The sequence below is a fragment of the Cydia splendana genome, chromosome 8 (assembly GCF_910591565.1).
Source record: "Cydia splendana chromosome 8, ilCydSple1.2, whole genome shotgun sequence".
Taxonomy (NCBI): domain Eukaryota; kingdom Metazoa; phylum Arthropoda; class Insecta; order Lepidoptera; family Tortricidae; genus Cydia; species Cydia splendana.
Window position 1 is genome coordinate 8122003 of NC_085967.1, and position 22610 is coordinate 8144612.

The 22610-nt window shown below is 35.9% G+C and overlaps 1 protein-coding gene and 1 long non-coding RNA gene across 6 annotated transcripts in view; one reads left to right on the plus strand and one right to left on the minus strand.

Annotated features, from left to right (window-relative positions):
• LOC134792767 (RNA-binding protein Musashi homolog Rbp6) overlaps window positions 1-22610 on the minus strand; it is a 574739-nt gene that overhangs the window by 336471 nt on the left and 215658 nt on the right. The gene's annotated exons all lie outside the window — the stretch shown is intronic.
• LOC134792775 (uncharacterized) overlaps window positions 10591-22610 on the plus strand; it is a 171583-nt gene continuing 159563 nt past the window's right edge. The window contains exon 1 of the long non-coding RNA XR_010144475.1: window positions 10591-10631. This is a non-coding gene — a long non-coding RNA (uncharacterized LOC134792775). The remainder of the gene's footprint in view (window positions 10632-22610) is intronic.

Genomic DNA, 22610 nt, shown 5'->3' on the forward strand with positions numbered 1-22610 from the left:
ATGTAAAATTATTCGCATATAGCTCTTACGCTCCCTGCTAGTTTATAGATTCGTTCATCATTTAACTTTAAAAACGAAGTTTGGTTTACGTTCGACGTAGTAGAAGGCATAATCCTCGCAGCATCGCACTGCGCAGTCACGCTCCGCAAGTCAAAGTCTTCTATTGCAACTAAAACGTTCCTTAAAATGCATTAATCATAGTATTCCGCGCCAATCTTGCAGAAGAGTTTCAACTCTATCCCCATCTTTATAAAGTTTGAAATTCCTATTTTACATTTTGCGTGAACTTGAACGTACCGCACGCTATATCATGCTTCGGCTTCGTTCCTACCGGATATATTTTGCATTTTCTTTGAGGGTGTTGCTTAAGTCACTCACGGTAAAGTACGTATTATTTAATTCTTTACGAAGTCTTTTGATTCGAAATAGCGTGTAATATAATAGATTTTGAGAAGTCAGAAGCCGCCCAAATAAACATACGTACTTATTTAGCATACACATACAAAAAAGGGTTAAACGATTTTAAGGCTACGTGAAAGATATTTGTTATATTATTTTAATACATATTTAACCAACTTACTTGACTTAATTCATATGAATATTAATCGGTAGATACCTATCTAATCCGATACGAATATTGCACTCATAATAATTTTGAAGCCTATAAGGACCATCATTCAATCCTAAAAAATCTCATTTTCATTATCAATATCAGATTGATAAAATATAAATTGTAACAATTTCATTTTCCTCACACTGCAAGTAATGTCAAACCAATATCCAATCAAGTTGATATTGTTATAGTTTGAATAACGCTAAAGCTAAAGTGTAAACTGATATTTTAAATGTCGGTAAGTGGCCATGTCCATAAACATAACATTGAAAACCTCATCCATTTTAAAGGATTATAACGCTTATTTAAGTATCAGCGGTACTTACCTACTGAAACATGTAAACGACACTCACGCGAAGTTCACTTTTTCGTATTTTATAAAGAAATTCAATCATTTCTTTAACATAGTTATTTACATTAAGTTATATAGGTAATGTATGTGTCATATTGTTCAATAACTTGTTGCCATTTTGTAGGTAATTTATAACTAATTGGATATAATCATTTACTAAGTATATTTATTTCATAACCGTCTATTTATATTGTAATGGCCTTATTTTATAATTTACTAGTTTAATAAAATTTGGAACTTCTACTCAAAAAAACTCCGACAATCCCTTACTGGGATCCGAACCCAGGTTGGTTGACAGGGTCATTGTCTACTTGACCAACAGGCCGTTTTTGTTTTTCTAAAAATCTGTTTGGAGTTATTGACTTGAGTCTTCGATATTTTTGCACACATTATAATTTATTTAAGGTACAATGTCGTGTCATATTGTGTAAAATCATATGTAAAACGCTATTTTTATGATAGTCAGACGATTAAAAAAGATCGATATTGTCGTTTATCAATCTCTAACTAGAGAGCTCCTCGTTTCATCACAAGCTTGATTATAATTTAACAATTCTCAACAAAATCAGGTGATCTTGTTGAGAATTGTTAAATGGAAGAAGGTTCTTAGACGAGCATCCACAATCATACTAATATTAACTGAAAAGGGCCATAGACTAAAATGAAACGGTCCTTTAATTTTCCCAAAATTACCCACGCGCGACCTCCGCATTAATTCGACAAGGAGAATAGAAGAGGCAGCAATCAAAAGAACTAACGGCGGTTCAAACGAGGCATTTCCATACGCGAGGGGGGCTTCGCAAAGTGCAAACGACACGATATTAGTTCGCAACTGATTACATTTCTCGCCGCCTTCGCTGCGAACGACTCACAATGAAGTAGCGACGAATAAACTTCATTACGCCGAGTTAAGCAATGGGAAATTATAAGGAGGAATTTTCGTTGAACGGCAGCGGTGGCACGTACAACACATGTTCAACAGAATACTTCGGGGTTATGGCCCAGGGCCCTTATAGCGGACGCGACTCCACCGCTTACAGTCACAATGAGTTTACATTTGTCTACGCGGAAGTTAAACACCTGGAATTTTCTCCAAGCCCTTGTCGATAGTTTTCCGATAAAATTCAAAGTTAACATCGAAAGGTAGCCCTGGTGTAAAGCGCAAGCCGCTTTGAGCGGCTCGGCCGTCGACCGTCGCAGCAGTGGCAGTCCCTTGCGAAAAGTAAATAGTGGGGTCCAGCAAAGGGCTTTACCAGATAAGATCTAAATCAGTCTTTGTCTCGTGCTAAACGCTATCCTTTTGAGAGATTTTCCATCTTTGCGGCAGCTCTAGCGTATATTGTATTGGATGTCGAAATTGAAGGCTTCAGCGCATTTTCTGAACCACTTTGTTCGGAAAATGATTGTGTGAAACGATTTGGCATGCAGTTCTAGTGTGATCAGAATTTTTAAAATCGTGTTATATAATTTTTGTATATTTCGTACAGAACAATATTATGATATATTACTCAGCTTTAAAATCCGGAAAAATATATTTTCATAAAAATTCTAAAGTAATGCTTGTAATCACAGTTTAAGTGAATTTGCGACGAGGGATCTCGGCAGTAGGTCGGTCAAACAGCAGAGTTCACGTTATGGTGATTTCACATATTGTTCGGAATTAGGGTCTATGTAGCGCATGTTAGGTACCGTCACAAATAAGTTTTAATTAATGGAGTGGCACTTAGAGACACGCGCGCCCCGGTCGCTTCTATTACACGCATGTTCGCTCGTTGGCCCTTACACCAGACGATACATTTACTTTTTATATTTATTTAATTAATTAACGTTCAGAAAGTTTGGAAATCGTTTTTTTTTAATGCCGGGTGGCAACAAGCATTGATCGATGAGGAAAATAACAAAAGCAATTCCAATTAAAAAAGTAGGATAAAATAGATTTATGTATAGGCGATAGTCGCCGTAAATCTAATACTAGCCTGCTCGCTCGTCTTATTCCCGTCTATAATTGAAACCTGTTATCTGCGAGAAGCACAAAAGCGTAAGAAAAACAATTTGCCGACATAACTAATAACAGGAAGTCACCTCGTTACTCACAAGTGAATGGTACGTCGACAATCTCGCGAGCGCGCCCTCCACTTCTCAACTTAATGAATGAGAATAATTTTGCCAAAATACTTCGGAGAGATGGGACACACGCCCCGGGAATTTTTCAATTTGCAAACTGACATAATGTAATAAGAGTTACACCGTGAGCATGCCGACGCTGCGTAATTAATAACCTGTGAAATATTACCTGTTACAATAAATTTAGAGGATAAAAGTTGAGTGATAAATTTAAATAACAAGATAATGGCTCGTAGCCGGGACGAGGCCGAATACTTGGGAATAGTTCGCGTCGGTGATAAGTAGGTGTGTCAGGCGTTTTAGGGGATTCGCAAGTTTGTTCCCGTGCCTAATGAACGCGTGAAAGCGGAATAACTTCGCGAAAGCTTGAATAATGTATGCTTTAACGAGATGTTTTTCTTGAGGGAATCTCATTAACCCACTTTCTGATTGTGTGAATGTAAACTTTGGAAACTTCTTATTCTTAGTGTGAAGAATCTTTTACGAGTTCCGTAAATTAAATCACCTTCAAATTAAACTAAGTGTGTTGTTTGTTAACACTCGCTGAATTCTAGTCGGTACCGTTGATTTTCATTTTGATATCGTGAGTATGTGCCCAAGTAGACTTACATAAGGTGTTAACATTATGGCTAATCTATTTTTATTTAGATTTGCTTTAAAAAAAATCAATTTAGTTGTTCTATAACATCATCAAAATGTTTTGAAGTTAATATAGATATGGCACTCTCCGGTTCATCAGCCAAAATGACCGTAAATAGGTCTTGCGCAGACTGTGTGAAATCGTTTAATCAAGGAAATGCTAAATGCTTACTATACGTACCTAGTACAGTCAGTGTCATATAGTAGGTAGATAGTATTCAAATAGTTCGGTACGCCATACAAATAATATGGCTACCTACTATATGACGCTGACTGTACCTCCAAACTTAGATATAAAGGAAAAGTGGAACAATTACCAACAATTATATTCTTCACTACTGCTACACAATCACAGCTATTAGTAAAAATGTTATGACTATATGAGCAATGCAGTTGTATCTTTGCCGAAATAGAACCAATATAGCATTTTAAATATTCACATAAAATCCTTCGCCCGGCGTTGTTTAATCGGCGCGTTAAATTCGAGAAAAGTCGAGAACACATCAAATATTAACTCGGCTCGAGCGTTGTTTCGGTAAATGGGATGATATCGCGATCGTCCATCTAAATACGGTTATTTTTAGATAAAATTTAAAAAAGTGCGAGAAAACGATTTGGTAATTCGTGTTTTATTGAAAGCCGGGCGACATAAAATCGTTCCTTTTCTTGAATCCCCTCGAATCACCATTAATCAAGTGGAACTGAAGTTACGCGCTACCTCCCGAATCTAATTTCGCAAACAAAGAAAGCGAAAATCGATCTACCTTTATCAATCAAAACTGTTTGAAAATTCTATTCCGTTAGTTCGCAATGCGGCGGCGCGCCATGGAGACAATTGGAAAAATGTATCACGAATAAAAAGTCGAATCGGAATGTAATATCGAGGGGACACGGCTCCGAATATTCTTGTCAAGTGAAAATAAAGGGTCAGGAAAATACAGTGACAGGTTGTGAGTGGACAGTGGTCGTCCGAAGCGGGCACAAGTTTCGAATAAATAAACCCGGGGCAAATAATGACGTCATCTTCACGTGCTCTGCTCGCTGTCACGGAAAAGAGCACCTGCTCTTATATGACACATTTGTGACAGCGAAGTCGGACTATTGTTAATTTCGAAGCCCGGGCGCTACTTTTTCGAGAAAGAAGTTTTGTCATGTATAATATAATATTGTGCTATTTTGAGAGGCTGTCAACCCTCGCATAGTAATAGAACTGCGATTTTTACGATCATTTTGGATTTTAAGGTTGCATCAGTATATTTTCTTCCCACGGTAAATTCCTACGTACAAATGACTTAACGAACATGGGCAGGGATACTTGTATATATAAATTTTGACTATAACCAACACTCATATTACAATACATATTGAAAACAATACAAGAATATATGTTTAGATAACGAGAACTAGTACCGGACATAGAATACATAGATCATACATTGGCATTACATTTACATGACATAGGTCATGTAAATGTTAATGCCAAGTTTCATGTAACTTAAGCATGCCGTTTTAAAATGAAAGCGTAACCTCGATTGTATGGGAGCAGCTTTTTTGCTTTAGGTTCGTGTGACTCTTAAAGACCAAAGTGACTGACATACATAGACTGCCTTTGTTTGTTGAAATCTTCGTGTGGAGAGAGGGGAGGCCACAGGCATAGTTAGTTAGTACTTAATACCCAATAACGCCTAGTTTCCCCTCTGGGTTGGAAAGTCAGATGGCAGTCGCTTTCGTAAAAACTGCTACGTCAATTCTTAGGATTAGTTGTCAAGCCGACCCCAGGCTCCCATGAGCCGTGGCAAAATGCCGGGATAACGCGAGGAAGAAGAGAGATTTTTTTATTAAGTTTTTTTTTATAGTCAGGGGTGTTTGAAAATAGCATTCCGCACAGTTCAAAAGCAGGAAAAGGTTTTATTTTACAAATTCAAAGAAGTGCTAAAACAGAGCACGCCGCGGGCTCATTTCCATAGCATTTGACTATCCAAACATATCAAACACCGCCCAGCTCCCACTATCTTCTACTCCAGACTTCATTGACTTCTCACACTTGAGAAAAAAGCAATTCAGCCGATTTTATACAGTTGATAGCTAGATTTGTTTAGTGGTCGGTGATAAGCACAGGCAAAAATGAACGAAGAATAAAACTTTAAGATAAAGGAATTAAAAAAAAACATTATTTGAGTTTCCTTTTAACATTTGTTGAAGTACTGACAGAATATTAGACAATTTTTTTCCAAGTCAGTGGCAGACAAGTACCTAAACTGTGTAAGACGTTTAAAAATTAGTTGTAGGAAATTCCCGTGAAACCGCACCGCACAGTGCATGTCCATTTAGTTACCAAGGGCACGAGAAAAAATATCCTACCGGTGGCGAGTGATGCGGTGGTAGAATGCAGCCGTGGGCATCAAATCAAATAGTTCTTATGAGTACAACTTATTGTATAAGCGAGATAAGGAGCAAAGTGTCCTTAGACTTAATTAAAGGTTTATTAATATCGCTTGAGTCAGGGATTATCGGCGACTCCTACAGCGTGCCTCTGGATCGAGTCAAAGGGCTTCCTACTCGATATCAAGATACTCCTAGTTAGAAATAACAGCAATACTCGTGACGTTTATTCGAGACTAACAAAATAATAGTATGCTGCAGTGTTTTGGATTCCAGCGTGGTTTTACTTCGAAGTAGTTTTTACTTCCATAACGGAATTGAACATGACGAGAAAATGTCAACATCGAAGATCCCAATACTCTCTGACATGGTCAGTTGTGTATAGGAGGAAAAAAATTCAAACCCTATTTGAAATTTTATGGGTTTTAGAAGCACTTTAATTGCTAAGCAGGATTAAGGCTTGTGCTTATCACAAATTAGTAACAATACTAGATGTGAATATCAAATATAAATAAAATACGTATATTAAATCCATATCTAACACAGACTTTTAATTTCCCTTTCAATAGTGTAGATATTAAATAAACTCTCGTAATAAAAGCAATTTCCATTATTGCAAGCAACAAAACTTTAATAAAAAAGCCAACAACGCAATACTAGGTTTAATTAAGGGCATATGAAAGTTTACTTCATTGAATAGAGTTCTCATTATTAGGCACCACAGTCCCGAACGCTAGGTATACAATATGTTACATAGTACCACAGTTGGAATGTTAAGGAAGCAATATTATGCAAATCCGCGTGGAAGCCGCAAATATAAAAAGCTCTCGTTCGCCTCACACTTTGCATATCAAGGCTTGCATCTGACTGATACCAAGATGCCCCAGGAGGAAAAAGTGAAAACCCTATTTGAAATTTTATGCGTTTTTAGAAGCACCTGAAAGCTCAATGAATGGGAATTTAGGATAATGGTAATCGCAATCTTTGTAACAATATTATTTATTTATTTATTTAAACTTTATTGCACAAGTTTACAAAAAATAAAAGAATACAAATGGCGGACTTGACGCCTTGAGGCATTCTCTACCAGTCAACCATTGGGCTAAACAGAGACAGTTAGTTAGGTGCAGGATTGTAAATACTGGATATGAAAATAGACACAAGTCGCTACTACTATGATACTATACTTTGTTATTTGTAGCTTTATTAAATTAATTAGCTCTATACTATACTTACCTATTTACACAAATATATCTACATTTTAAATATACCTACGTATATACAAATTCAATATATATAAATAAACATACATATACTTATACATATAACAATTATGTACCTAGTGTGAGATATCACGTACACAATTAGTCGCGAATGCTTTCGCTTTTTGAATATTAGAACTAGGTATTTTTCTGCACTGAAAATATTCTTACTGCTTATTAGTTATCAAACACTATAGGGCCGAATGTCGAATCATTGCACTGCATGTAGCTGTATTGTATTGTAAGTGAGTGGTTGTAACGTAATAGCATGCACTATATTATCTGCGTATGATCTGCTCAACGAACCACAGCTAATTGTTTGCAATACTTCATCAACTGCCTCATTTAAATTAATCAATCAACCCAAGCAGCGTAAACGATACAGGCTATTGGACAATACATCATGAGGCAAATTTGTAGTGTTTAAATAAATTATAGCCACTAACGTTCTAGGTAGAATTCATTCCAAGATAACAATCTTCAATGTCGAACAATGGGACCATTATGTGACTAGCGACGTCTTGTTGGATATGAGGGGAACCACGACCCACCTATGAATGCGAAAGCCGAACTTGCAATAAGATGTTATTGTAGGTTGTGTAGGATGTATTTTGATCGACAATAGCCAATGTTATTGTGGTAGGGCCTTAAGATGATTAGCTTTGGGGCACACATTTGCGAGCCTGGACAATAGAGAGAGGCTTCATGTAGATTTATCACGGTCTCGATTATATACGATGTCTCTGTTAGATTTATAACCCGCGGCTTGACATGTAAAAGACTAATTACTGTAAGACAAAAGAAACCCCTTTTTACTTTACTCAAATTGTCTCGTTGTGCAGAATGGTAGTAGATACCTACTTACATATTATAAGCTACTTAAAAAACGCGATAACAAATTAGTTTCATGTCCATTTTTAAGGTCGAATGTGTTATTAATTTATTCGTTAAAATCATTAAATATAGGATAAGCGACCTGTACGGATATGATGGTCGTTCTTGTCTAGGTGACTAAGGTGACAGCGTGATAAAACGGTATCCGTCACGTTCTATCCCATGGTGTTAAAAAGTTAAGACAGTTATTTTATCACGTGGATAAAGATGGATAAAGCCATCCATAATACGCCGGCTGAAGTAAACACTATCACAATTACCTACATACATAATACACTGTACTGCTTTCCGGAAGTTTGAACTAGATGGTAATGGGTTGCTCCCTTACGAAATTCCTTTTTGTCATCAAAATGTATTGATAGTTAATCTAGACATTAATTAAATTAATTACATAGGTATTTAAATTATTTTCTACGATTGCCCATCGCTAACATAAAACGATTCTCCTTAATATCGCATAGTAAATGAAAGTAGCCCTCTCAAAAATCCGTATCAGACGGATTATGCATAGCCGATGCTTCGTATGTAGGCATCAGATTCGGAGCATTGTTATGCAAACTCCGTGGTTCGGTTTGCTAGCGTCAGTGTACAAGACAAAGCGCCGCTGACGACCGACGTCGACGTCGCCCGCTATCAGGGATCCTGTGGACGCAACTGCTCGAATTTCGTTCTTGTTACGTCACTATGTCATCGTTCGCCAATGGATGTTGTACAGACGTTTAACATGCCGGTAGCAATTTTGATTTTGCTATGTCAACTGGATTGTTGATAGGATTTTGCGTTTTTATTTTGTGTCTTCCGTGAGCTGACATGTTGTGAGTTGACTTTTGAAATATGTAATAGAATAGATTGGAATACGTGTGTTAGTCTTTCTAGATGTGAACGCTGTCGTACGAATTAATAATTTAGAATGAAATGTTTTCATATGTGATGCATAATTCTTTACGTTTTTAGGGTTCCATACCCAAAGGGTAAAAACGGGACTCTGTTACTAAGACTTCGCTGTCCGTCTGTCCGTCTGTCTGTCTGTCACCAGGCTGTATCACATGAGCCATGATAGCTAAGGAGTTGATGATGATGTATTTCTGTTGCCGCTATACCTAACAACAAATACTAAAAACAGAATATAATAAATATTTGTGGGGCTCCCTTACACCAAACGTGATTTTTTTGCCATTTTTTGCGTAATGGTACGGAATCCAATCTCATCCGTGCGCGAGTCCGACTCGCACTTGGCCGGTTTTTAAGAATCCTAATTATCAGAAAGGAATATCACTTAGATGTAACGAAACGTTGCGCATCCGGACTAGCGCTAATAAATACCTACACTTTATGACCTTTTCCGGGATCAACAGGCTCCAGCTCCTCACGATCGTGACTTACATCTGAACCCTATCCTCAAAATGAGTATCGGAAATTTACATCAGCCCGTAATCCCGTACCGACTGAGCCTTTATTGTAAACGGAGTAATTTGAATTTCGTCTTTGATATTTAAATGAACCTCTACTTGAGACACTGCCTTAGTTATTTGAGTTTTTGTAAAGCAATCAAGTTTGTTTATAAGAGTTCGTGTAATTGTAAATCTGATTCTGTGAACTTAATGCATAAAATCACTTGCCAATCTTTGATGAGACAATCCCGCTTTAAACTGAATGGAATAAATAATGTTGAAGTTTCAACCAATTAACTTTTCGAGTTCAAGTAACTGTTAAATACTCCTATTTCATGTTTAGATGCGTTGTCAATAAGTGTTTTTTATATAGTGACATTTCTAGTCTTATTCAAGTTCATATTGATTTTTTTTATTATATCACAAAAGTACCGTTTATAATGTGTCACATTATAAATATTTTATTTTATAATGTGACACGGTAAAGAGTTTTCTGGATGTACTATTAATAAGACGCTTTGTATCTTATACTACAAGGAGACTTCATACCATTTTCGGTAGAATCTCTGTTATTTGGGGTCATAACACATAAAGCGCCCGATTTCCATGCTGATAACGGTTTGCGTGTTCGATGCCCTTCCGTGTTCTAAAGTTTTCAGCCGAACCGTCTGTCCTGAGATCGAATCGATATCGAATCACGAATGTTCCAACACGAATGAATTTAATATGATTTTGAATGTTGCATTTTTCATTAGGTACTCATATTTTGACATTGATTAGTAGGGACATACTTAATGCACTAATGACATGGCATACATTGTAATAATGACATGGCGTACTCTGATCAAATGTATAACCCGTTTTTAAACTCAGAATGCGCCTCCTCGTCAATATTACAATCATCATATAGGTTAGCGGCGGATAAAACCAATAAGTAAGGTTGCCAGAGCTCAACGAGGGTGCGGAGTGTTAGGGTCGGCAACGCGCATGTAACGCTCTAGAGTTGCAGGCGTACATAGGCTACGGGAACTGCTTACCATCAGGCGGGCCGTATACTTGCTTGCCACCGACTTAGTATAAAAAATCTGTCAATCAAAAATGTGAAATACCTCTAAATGTAAATGTATGTTACTAGTTCATCTAGTTCATTTTACAAAGGCACTGTAAAATCTGCGAATGTAAAACTACATTCTGTATTAAGGGTACCTAGTAAAGAAAAAAATCCAAAGAGTGTGAAATGAATCCCGAAGGCGAAGGCGAGGGCTTAATTAACACGAGTTCGTAATTCCTTTACCGCGCCTGGCACACACAATGTTTTTCGTCATACTTGTCAGGAAAAAAGGGGAAAAAATAGAACTACTCCCTAATTTCGGACTCACATTACAGCCCTAGGTCAAAATTTGGGTTATACGGACCTTGCCTAGCAAGTGTGATGAAAAAAGTCTTTTCAAAGAATGAACTGCGTAAGCGTGTATGCTAAGTACGGCGGTTTCAATAAAATAGATCGAAAAATCAGGAGGTCAATTTCAACGTTAAGGATATGCATATGTATTGTATATGTATTTTTAATTTGTTAATTTTTATTTGCATGGTAATTTGTCTGTTTTCGATGTATTTAGTGATAGGTTTCTTTCATTGCATTTGCAACACCTACTGACATATGTAAATTTATTAATTTCCGCTACCCAAAGGTTGTCTGGAAGAGATCGCTTTTTAGCGATAAGACCGCCTGTTGTTTACCTCTGCTTGTATTTCTGTTTTCTTTTGTATTGTCTTCTTTTATTGAGGTGTGCAATAAAGAGTATTTGTATTGTATTGTATTGTATTGTCAATTTAATCTGTCATTTATTATCATTTATACATATATATGTTTGCATCTCGCTAAGCCAATTTTGGAACTAGATGTCAAGCAGACCCCAGGCTGCCTCGCACATAATGACGAAATTTTAGATAATATCCATGTTTTGCGACATGTGAAAATAAACTACTAAATATTATATATAATACTAAGCCAATTTTAATGACGTAATGAAATAGAACGGTTAATTACAAAACTGTCCACAAAGTCACGGTAATGAGACAATAAACGTGATTAATAAGCGGTCAATCGTGTCTCTTTAATTAGTGAACCACGTAATTTACTAAAACCATGCACTAAACGCGTCAAACCAACTATTGACGCGGCGAAACGCGTCATTACTGCGCCACTTTACATTGGCTGTATTTGACATATTAAATATTTTGCGTTTGCTGTAAAAAACAAGATGCTTGGTCAAACACTGATTTATTTCAGCTATGTGATAATATCTAAGAGTAAGAACTACCTAGAGGTACATATTGTTATTGTAAATCTACAACAGCTTTTGACATGGAATACAGTATACAAACATGAATTTTTTGCCGTTTTTTTGCGTAATTTTTCGGAAACCTTCGTGCGCGAGTCCGACTCGCACTTAGCCGGTTTTTATTTTTATTTCACCAAACATTCAACAATAACACGCCTAGTAAAACGTGTATTTATTGCGGAGGCAACCAGGCAAGCGAATCGCTTACCTTAAGATAGCTTATAGCGCTCACGTCACGGCGCTATCAAAGCACCGGCCGTGGCTCAACCCTCCCGCCGTCGCGGCGAATGTAAACAATCGCCGCTAAATCGTGTTATGATAGCCATCAGCCATTAACACCTCGCCGCGATGTTATCACTGCAGTGACATCACTATACGTGTCACTGCCGGTTCGCGCTTCACGTAATTGCAGAACAAATTGGATTTAGTTTAAAATGATAGTTCGTTTACAATTTTATGTTGCACACGTTTATAGAGAGATGTTTAAGGAATGCAATGTGCATATTTTGTACTTTGAACGGCAGTAAGTCTACTTAGGTGACAAGAAGACCTGGATGGGGTATTCAATATTTGGGGTATAAAATGTGTTCTTGAGTTAAGGATGTTTTCAATATAATCTAATAATGTACTTAACTATCTACATATTAAGTTGGTGTATTATCGTCTTCAACGTCATGTAGTAAAAGCTTTGCTTAAGTAGGGCATAGTCAATTTGTATAAAATATTTCAGATATTGATTACGTTTATTTATTAACTGTAAATGGCTGATGTTAGATGTTTGTATAGATAATTTTTATTCAAACGCAGAGTTTTTAAATGAGCATTGTTCATTAGTAAATACACATTTGGATCTTTGATGCGCTAATAACAGAATTTATGCAAGAACAGATGCAATTATTATGGTTTTGACGACCATTCTGGCTAGGTAGTGATCCTGCCTGTGAAGCCAATGGTCCTGGATTCGAATCCCGGTAAGGGCATTTATTTGTGTGATGGACACAGATATTTGTTCCCGAGTCATGGGTGTTCTCTGTGTATTTAAGTATTTATAAATATGTATATACTTATTATATATATCGTTGTCTAAGTACCTACAACACAAGCCTTATTGAGTTTACTGTGGGACGTAATAATTTCCTATAATATTTATTGTATTTATTGATTTGTTATATTAAGTTTCTGTTCCTTTTACTGAGAATAGGTTCAGTAGGATATTCTTAGGATGTGCACTACGCTTTAAAAATGAATTCCTACTTATGGACTTGTTGCACTTTTTATGACTTTACTAATAAAGTTGACACACTTTAGAGACAGCAAGTTGCGAGCGCAGGTATGTCGTAAAAGTTTGTAATTAATTTATAACCCGAAAATGCTGGAAAATAACTGTTTCAATTCTCTTTTCTTAAAGACGCCGAGTGAATCTTGAAAATGTAGATCTTGTCATATTAGACAGAAAGTCAGCTGCTCTGTATTTTTTTATATATTTATTTGGGCAACATACAGCACATAATAACACAACAAGGTAAATTTATATAGTTAGAACATAAGAAAAAACAATTTCCACTTATAGTTATTACAAAATTCCTTTGTTCCGAAGAAGAAAGTACAAATTTTATTAGGTATTTTGAATATAATAGAATTTAACAGTAACATTCAGTAACGAGCACGATTAAAAATATAACAAGCATAATTTAGAATTTGGTAAATACCAAGCATAATTTTCAATTTAGAATTTGTGAATTAATAAAAGAGACACTAATCTGAATTTATAATACTCGATGTAAATATAATGGCGTTGACAACTTTGACTAACTGAGTTCAGATTGAAAATTAGATCTAAGCAGCAATTACATGGCAAGCGAGAATATTGCAAGAACACGACAACGTGTCGACAAGGCGTCGTGTTAACACGTTAGCGTGCATTCTTTCGCAGCGTTCATTAGCATAACAAGTAGTTTCGTTAATCAAATGTACGAAATTAATAGCGGAGTTTAGCGCCGGCATTCCGCCCTGCGATCACACAGCTATTACAAATTGCCAGCAATTACCTGCCCCTCACCTTTAGCATGCATGGCCGGATTTTTTGCCAGCACGGAACATAACTATAATAGTTTACACTCGGTACACGTGTAGTTAATGAATATTTGTTTGTTTTAGAACAATTTAATTTTACAGTCGAGGATCGGTTTATGCAAATACCTTATGTATATTTATGCGTATTGTGCAATAGTTTTTATTACATCACTTCGTTACGCCTTATAAAACAACGTCTCCTGGCGCGTCTGTCTGTTGGTGTGTATGTAGGTATGTTCGCGAAAAACTTAAAAACTACTAAACGGATTTTCACCTATCAATAGCGTGATTCTTGAGGAAGGTTTAGGTGTATAATTTGTTAAGGTTTTGTGTAACCCGTGCGAAGCCGGGGTGGATTGCTTGTTTATTCATATAAAAGGTACAAAAAACATGCCAAAAACAATACTAGTTGTACGTATGTTATTGATGCGAATTTAACATATAAATATAAGTACTTACATTATTATTTAAACCATATAATATATTATAATATTTTGTAATAATATAAACAAACAAACAATATATCTGGAGTCAGGTATCACGTGTTATGTGTACGAAGGGAAATTGTTTAGTTAACGTAAACTAAGGGCAACTCCTTATGAAATTATATTTTGATACACAAATGGATTGGACTTTGTCGAAATCCAACACTACACCAACTTCAAGGAGTTATGCTTACATCTCCCCTGCTTCGGTATGTAGATCCGCAAATATTCATTTTTACTCACTCAAAGGCGTATAAAGCTCTCCATTCCTCATCCTTTGAATGATGTTATCGCGATTTCCCAAATGTTTCGCTCTTTTTGATCTAAATTCTTTATATTTGCTTCGCGTTTTGCCTTTTCCTACCACACATAGCGATTCTTTTGTAGTACGATAAGGCTTAATAAAAATCGAATCTTATTCGTAGCGCAATGCACTAAGAATAGCATGGGGTTTGTTGTTAGTCGACTGTCTGACGACCAATCAATACCCGGCGGTTACACAATCATGTCAACCTTATACTTACTCGTTAAGGAATATACAGTATGATAAAAATACAATTGTAAATCAATTGTCGGGGTTTCTAGTATAAGGTATATATTTATGCGGACTTTTCAGTTACATAAATACATAATAACCATTTTCTGACAAGTTTAGTTTAACTTAACAGTGCTTTATCAGGAAAATTGTTTTAGGACTGAGTTTTAAAAAACTCGTTTTAAGAAGTCTTATCCGTGGAGAAAATAATTAAGATATTCATGCGATTATAAAGTGAGGAAAGTGACAAAAAAGAAAACTTTAATTAAGCTCTCCAGAATCATTATCAGATAACATTATTCATTAATTTTAAATGGTCCCAAAGCCTGGGCCGATGCCTGATAATTTTTGCCGAGTTCCAGGCGACAGGAAATGACGTAAAATTTATCTCCAAACCAGAGGAATTACTTTGTGCCAACTTCGCGCAGATATGGAAATCTGTGCAGGTTTATAACTTTCGTGAAAATTGTTTTATTTTTCGATTTGTTATTTTATTAACTTTGGTAGCTAATTTAAGAAGTTTGTTTATTAGGCGTTATTAAATTGTTGAGACTTGTGGGTGGAGGTTTTAAGGATGACTTACACTAGACCGGGCCGTGCCCGGGCCGAGGCGTCCGACATATCATTTTCTATGACGGCTAATCGGTGATCACGTGGCGCTTTCCATAAAAAACGAACGGAAGCTCCGGCCCGGTCTTACGTGGGTCATCCTTTATGGAGAAATCATTAGTAAAAGTTGACAGCGTTAACAAACTGTCACTGACTGGGCGCGCTAGTATTTATATGGGAGGGACGGTCGGCCATAAACCGAAAAGAATATAACGCATTCAAATATCAACGAAATTTTATCAACCTCCAAGCATCGGGTCCAATACGTTCGGGTCGTTTATGGCATATTACAGACGAAGACTCGTCAGCTCTCCGGCGGAAAAGTCAATTCGACGCAGATTACGGGACGACTGAGGAGATTCTTACTAAAACGTGAATGTTTGTAGACATTTCAGTCGATATGAATAAAAAGGACGCGGCAATTGAATGTAATTTACGATTGCATCATGACTTACATTTTTGATTTACATGGATGTATTCACCTAAATAGTCAGTTTTAGAATATTTGTAAATCGAGAAAAAAACGAATGAAATATATGCCGGATACGCGCCAGTTAAATTTTTATTCCTTTAAATTGTACTATGAATCAAGTTTAATAACTAGCCTAACAATATTCAATAAGTATACATAGACAACGGTCCATCAATATCCCATAGTCTGTAGTTTACTAGGAAATATTACACGCGTATTCGTTATCAAGCATTGTGTTCGGCCCTCGGATACACACACTGAGTAAGAATGTGATAATAGTTGCCTGCGGTTCATTTTCTACGCGCACTAAGGCTGCGATTCCATGGGATTACGATATTTTTCTTGATATTCAGACAAATATAATACTAACAGGTTTTGTTAATAATACTTAATTAAGTACCGGGAAAAATAGGTCTAGCAATGCAAGGGACTAAATTTAGTGTTATACCTACCTTATTTATATGTATTTAAAACTTAATCCATTTTTAACTATCCTTTAAATATTTACTGCAATGGGCGTCTTTTGGTTGACCAATATCGTTCCTAAAGTAACTCTATTGGATACCTACTATAATAGTTAACAAAGTTTGATACCCAAAAGTAAATTAATCAATTGCTAGGTATCTTACTGTTATTATCTATGTAAGTGTTTTTTTTAACTCATTTGTTTTTCGGTTTTTATTTACATTTTTATATTTACACAACCTATGTTTTGTATAAAAAGTGCATATATTTTTAGTGTGTCTAATAATTTATCCCTTTTAAAACAATATAATTAAGATATAGAAGGGTCAGGGTGATCGCAGCCTAAGCGTCCACTGAGTGGGCCGTGTAACTCCATGGGCGCGTTTCGCGACGATGTTCTATTACAAAAGGGAATTGGATCTTGATTCATTGGTTCGGAAAATCGGCAGCGTACCTTGATAATTTCATTTCTGTACAATTTGACCGCGTCCGTGGTCAGACGATTCTTGGGGCCCTCCGCGGACCCGAACACAATATAGGGACTCCCCTGCGGTACTCTCACACAATACTAAGCTTTTATTGCCTCCTTTTACAATCTCCCATTACCTCCAAGGCTCTGCTACTGGGAATTAGTTTTGTTACAGTTTTTTTATTTTTCCTTTTGAACGGTTTTCTATGGTTCGGACAGTTTTTTTAACGTTATCGTTTGTAAATTTATAACATTTTTACCAGGTTATGCAGACAGAACACCATTTCATACACCATATAATAGGTACCATACATACTACTGATTAATGTTTACAATACAGGAATACCTTCCTTCCGATGATCCTAAGAAAATAGTTGACTAACCGGTGAGAAAATCTTGATATTATGATAATTAGGCTGGGAGAGATCGCTTATTGCGATAAAACCGCCTGTTGCTACCTTTATTTACGTTGTAAACCTATTACTGTTATTTTTTTCTTTTGTGGTGCAACAAAGTATTTACTCACTTTCTAAACTATTCTCACACAACTTCATGGAGGGGTAATTTTAGCAACATATGCACGTGTGTATGATTATGTCTCATGACTTGTTGACCTACCCCCGAAACTACTGAGCCGTTTATGATAAATTAAGTGTTAATCGATTCGTGTTTATGACGAAACAAGGTAGACGACTTTTTTTACGTAAAAACTGTATTCAGGTTAAAATTTTCCAAACGTTTTGCATATTAAGCATTTTTCCTGCAATATTGTTTTAGATAACAAACCACAATCGTCCGCTATGAAATCTAAGTCGTTACGATTGCAGTAAGAGCAATGCAATCGCCGGTGGCGGTATAGCATCAAAATATCACATTAGAGACCATTATACCTACTTCAGGGCGATCCCCGCACATACCTGGCTTTTACAGATATTGTGTTAGTGAAAATAAACGGAGGTATTGTAAATACACTTGCTGGCAGCACAAATTGAAAAATTTGTAAAATTCATGAATATGAATAAGTGTTCCGTAGACGTAAATGGGACATCAATTATGCAAAATGTATTGCATTGATCGTCGCTGCCGCTGCGGTGCAGGTTCGGTGCTCTGCGACGCGCACAATCAATACTCATCATGTTCGTCAATTGCATACCCTGCCGCCAGGATTTTTATCGATATTTTACATTATTAATGTTTATTGTGGAATGTTATTTTAATTTTCAATTGCGCCCTTCAGCTTAACCCTAGTGATATTTAAATTATATATCGAAAGCGTTTGATATTAATAATATTATACTTATTTTATGTAGGTTACATTAGGTGGTTAGAAAATAAGAAAGTGCTTTTAAATGATTCATTTTGTAAACCCTTTAGTACATTTTATAATAAGAAATAAATCTTACACAAACTATATTTGCTAATCCATCCATCATTTAGGTGTATCCATCGATTATTATAGAACTTAAATCTACTTGCCTACCTTACATTCAATTTTGTATGGTTAAATGAATTGTGACGTCCCACGGTCAAAGGTACCTTATGGCGGGTATGGAGTTATGCATACCCCAGTAATCTACAATAAATAACCTATCGATAACACAAAAGATCAACCTTCTAGGTTGCGTAGTTACAGAGATATGATTTTTTGAAAATAATGTTGTGAAATGAGCAACTTTACGATAGAGAAGTTTTAAGTTTAGCCGCCTAAAAAACTATGTTCCTGAAGTAAGTTACATAGTTGACTACAAATAATAATGCCTTATATATCTGAGATTAAAAAAATATTGCGACTTGTTCTGTAATGCAAATAGAAACTTTTGATATCGACTGATTTATGTGTATACTAACCAATCTCTTGAAAATAAAGTTTTATTTTATTTTCACGATTGATTGCAATGAGCTCTCAAGATTTAAATTTTATCTATTAGAAAACGACACTGATAGACAGTTTAAGCAAAAAACAATACCGATTTAGAGGTGAAAATGTATTTTCTGACTTTTTCATATAAAATCACAAAATTGAATATTTTTACTTTTAATGTGACACACAATCAATTTTTCTGAGCACATATGAAAGAAATTCTGTCATTCAAATGAAATAAATCCTAAAACCCCAACTAAATACTATATTTAACCCCTTATGCCACTTTAAACTTACATAACAATAACAGTATTTGCTCCATACATTTACGAAAAGGTACCTTATGGAAATAAATCTAATAATACATCACTACAAAATATCAATCATATTACAGTTTATCTTTTATGAATAGAAAATATTAATTTACATTAAACTGCCCCCAATTTAATTAGTTCTTCGTCATAATAATCTTAAAAAAGACCAATAATTTGTATGTAATGAAAAGGTACCTTGTGGTCAAGTTACATGATGAGGCATGATGATGATGGAACAGTTAGGATAAACTAATAATATTTTGGGGTTAAGATGGTATAAATCGTCTATTTCTTATCAATAATATATTTCGGTTGCTATTGAAGATAAGCGGCATTGAGGTTCAATGACCTCAGATATTCCATAAGGTAATGCGTCGGGTATTGGCATTTTTCAGCAAACCAATGGCTGATTTACTGCATGCGACCAAACCAAATGAAGATTATTCTAGTTAAGAAAGACTTGACGAGAGTAACTTTGGTATAATAGCAGTCTACTTGGATTTGTGATGTCGGTCTATGTACGGTTATAATATTTGCGAGGCGCCCCAACCAGAACTGAAATTATCAAATTAGTTTTGCAGAATGCTAATACAGTTCTCTACCAAACTTCTTTTCCCGTATTGACTAGTTTTTTTGGGAATTTTCAATCTTTTTTCCATAAGGTACCTTTTCTACTAAACACTGAGACGACATTACTAGGCTTATAACTAACTTATAACAAAAATAAAAACAGGTAAACAAACGTTACGCATTAAGGTTTCAGATCACACAATAAAAAAAAATTGAGCATTTTTTCACCTCTTTACAAAACATTTAATATCTCCGAAACTAGAAACCCTCATAAGGTACCTTTTCCCGTGGAACGTCACAATTTATTACTTTACCTATATTTATAACTATTGAAATATCTGTATTCAATGATATTATTCCCTTTAGACTAGCAAATGCTTCTAAACAAAAATGTTACAAAAGTACACCTATTTGAAACCGCACTCCCTGCATCGACTGACTATAACTACAGTATATTTTCTAATAACAGTATGAACTTTTGCCCAAAGATTTGTTCCGTACAGCAAAGTTTTATTTTAAGAGTTAAGCGGATGTCTCATCATACTAACTGTATTTAAAGTCCAAGAAAAAAAATCGACTCAAGTCTAAACCTCAGGCAATATGTCCGTCCGACCGACGGCGGTCTGCATGTAGTGATAGAAAGGTTTTTTCTTCGTGATAAAGTATTTTATCTTAAATAAACATATTTTCCGGCAGCATTTACAACCAGCGATCAGCTATGCATCTTTAATTCAAAAGGCATTTATCGTTAAATAGTTGATCGCTATTTACAGAATATTATGTGATCACGCCAATATAATCAATATTTTTAAAACATTTCGTTCCAGATTTGAATGGACTGATGCAGTTAAACAAAATACGCTTTGTAACAGTGGAGAGAAATGTAAGTACAACCAATACCTATAATCCTGTTCCCTATCTTGTAAGATAGCTAAAGCTAGATTTAGACCAAGAAAAGTCTGCAGCGATTTTGATAGTCCACGCAGTGCAAGTGTTATTTACCTATACGTCATAATTTCATAGTAGTTTGACGTTTAAAACAACACTTACACCGCGCGGGCTATCAAAATCTCTGTAGGCCAAGCACATGATTGGCGCGACAGTATCTCGCCGCGAGATAGACTACCCGTCTTTTTCTAACGGCGCGATTCGGGAAATGAATTAGAGATTGACTAGATATGAAATAGTAAAGATATGTGACGTTCCACGGCAAAAGGTACCATAGCCCCGACTGAATATTGGAGCGGCGTTAATAATATCGTAAGCGCCAGCCGCCATAAGGTACCTTTTGCCGTGGAACGTCACATATCTTTACTATTTCATATCTAGTGAATCTCTAATTCATTTCCCGAATCGCGCCGTAACTGTATTAATTAAAGAGGGACGGGTAGTCTATCTCGCGGCGAGATACTGTCGCACCAATCATGTGCTAGCCCGGCTGCAGACTTTTCTTGGTCTAACTCTATCCTACTGTTTGTCCCCTGTGCCTTGCGGCTAAAAGTCCTGACGCAGCGTTCGGTGAGCGATGTCAACTTCGAATTACAGGGCATGGGAATTCCGAGCACTTGCGCCCGCACTTCTCCTTGCACTCAAAGCTTTGTGCTGTGGTCGGTTTTTACGCTTTACTTGCAGTTCCGATAGGCAAAAACATGTATAGTGAATTCAACCACGACTGCAGAGGAAAGACGTAGGTACCTACGTAATGAGCTAGTAAATTAATGTGAAGCTACTAAACTGCTCTATATTTACATCAGATTTAAATCAGAATATTATAAGATCGTCAAGCGCATTTCAATTTCAAAAAACCAGTTTTGATTTTGAATCTAACCGGGGAGCCGGCAGGCCTCGTCGGCGATGGCGGGATAACTTAGACTCCTTCTTGAGAGGCTGGCAAGATATTGCACTAAATAGAGACGAGTGGAGGAAGAGGGGGGGAGGCCTTTGCCCAGCAGTGGGACACAGTGGGCTCTGAATAATAATAATATAGTCTTGATTTTATCTTGCTTAGATTCAGCGCGGCAATATCTGAATGACAGCAAAGAGGACTGACCCTTATATCAAATTAAAATTATATATTTTTAAATTGGTGTGTGCCTCCAGAGGCAAGACTTGATGTGTTGCTACCACTTAGATTTGATATTATGTTATTATATAAAACATAATACCTTAAACCGGTTAAAAGCACATATCTGCGGAAAATTTCAAACTGTATAAATTGTTTATACAGATGTCAATCACAATAAAAAAGGAAAAAACTGAATATTTAAATTTCATACTTGTTAAATTTAAAGCGAACAAAATTAGGTAAAGCGGAAATTTTAAGTTTACTAGGTATGAAATAAAATTTCTGATATTTAAAAGAGTCTATTAAAGTAATGGCATAGTTTTTTGAAACTACGCAAACATGCATTTTACTCAGATAGTCAAGACACGTTATTCTTATTTCCTAATCTGTAGTATGGTGAAAGTACTTTATAAAATGTAGTTCATTAAATAAGAGAATATTCTTCAAGATTTAAAAAACACACTAATATGTAATTCAACTTTATGTCATTGTAACACAGTCGAGTTTTCAGTGACAATGAAAATGTAATCAGCATTACAAAGTATAAAGAAGTGAAGAGTTAAAACGTGAAAAGAAAATGTGCATTGGAATGAATTCTGCTACCCGGGTAGCTGCCACACGTATCTTTGCCACAGTAGACATAAAAGTAGTAGTATTAAAGCGTGTTATCAAAAAAATATACTAGTATGA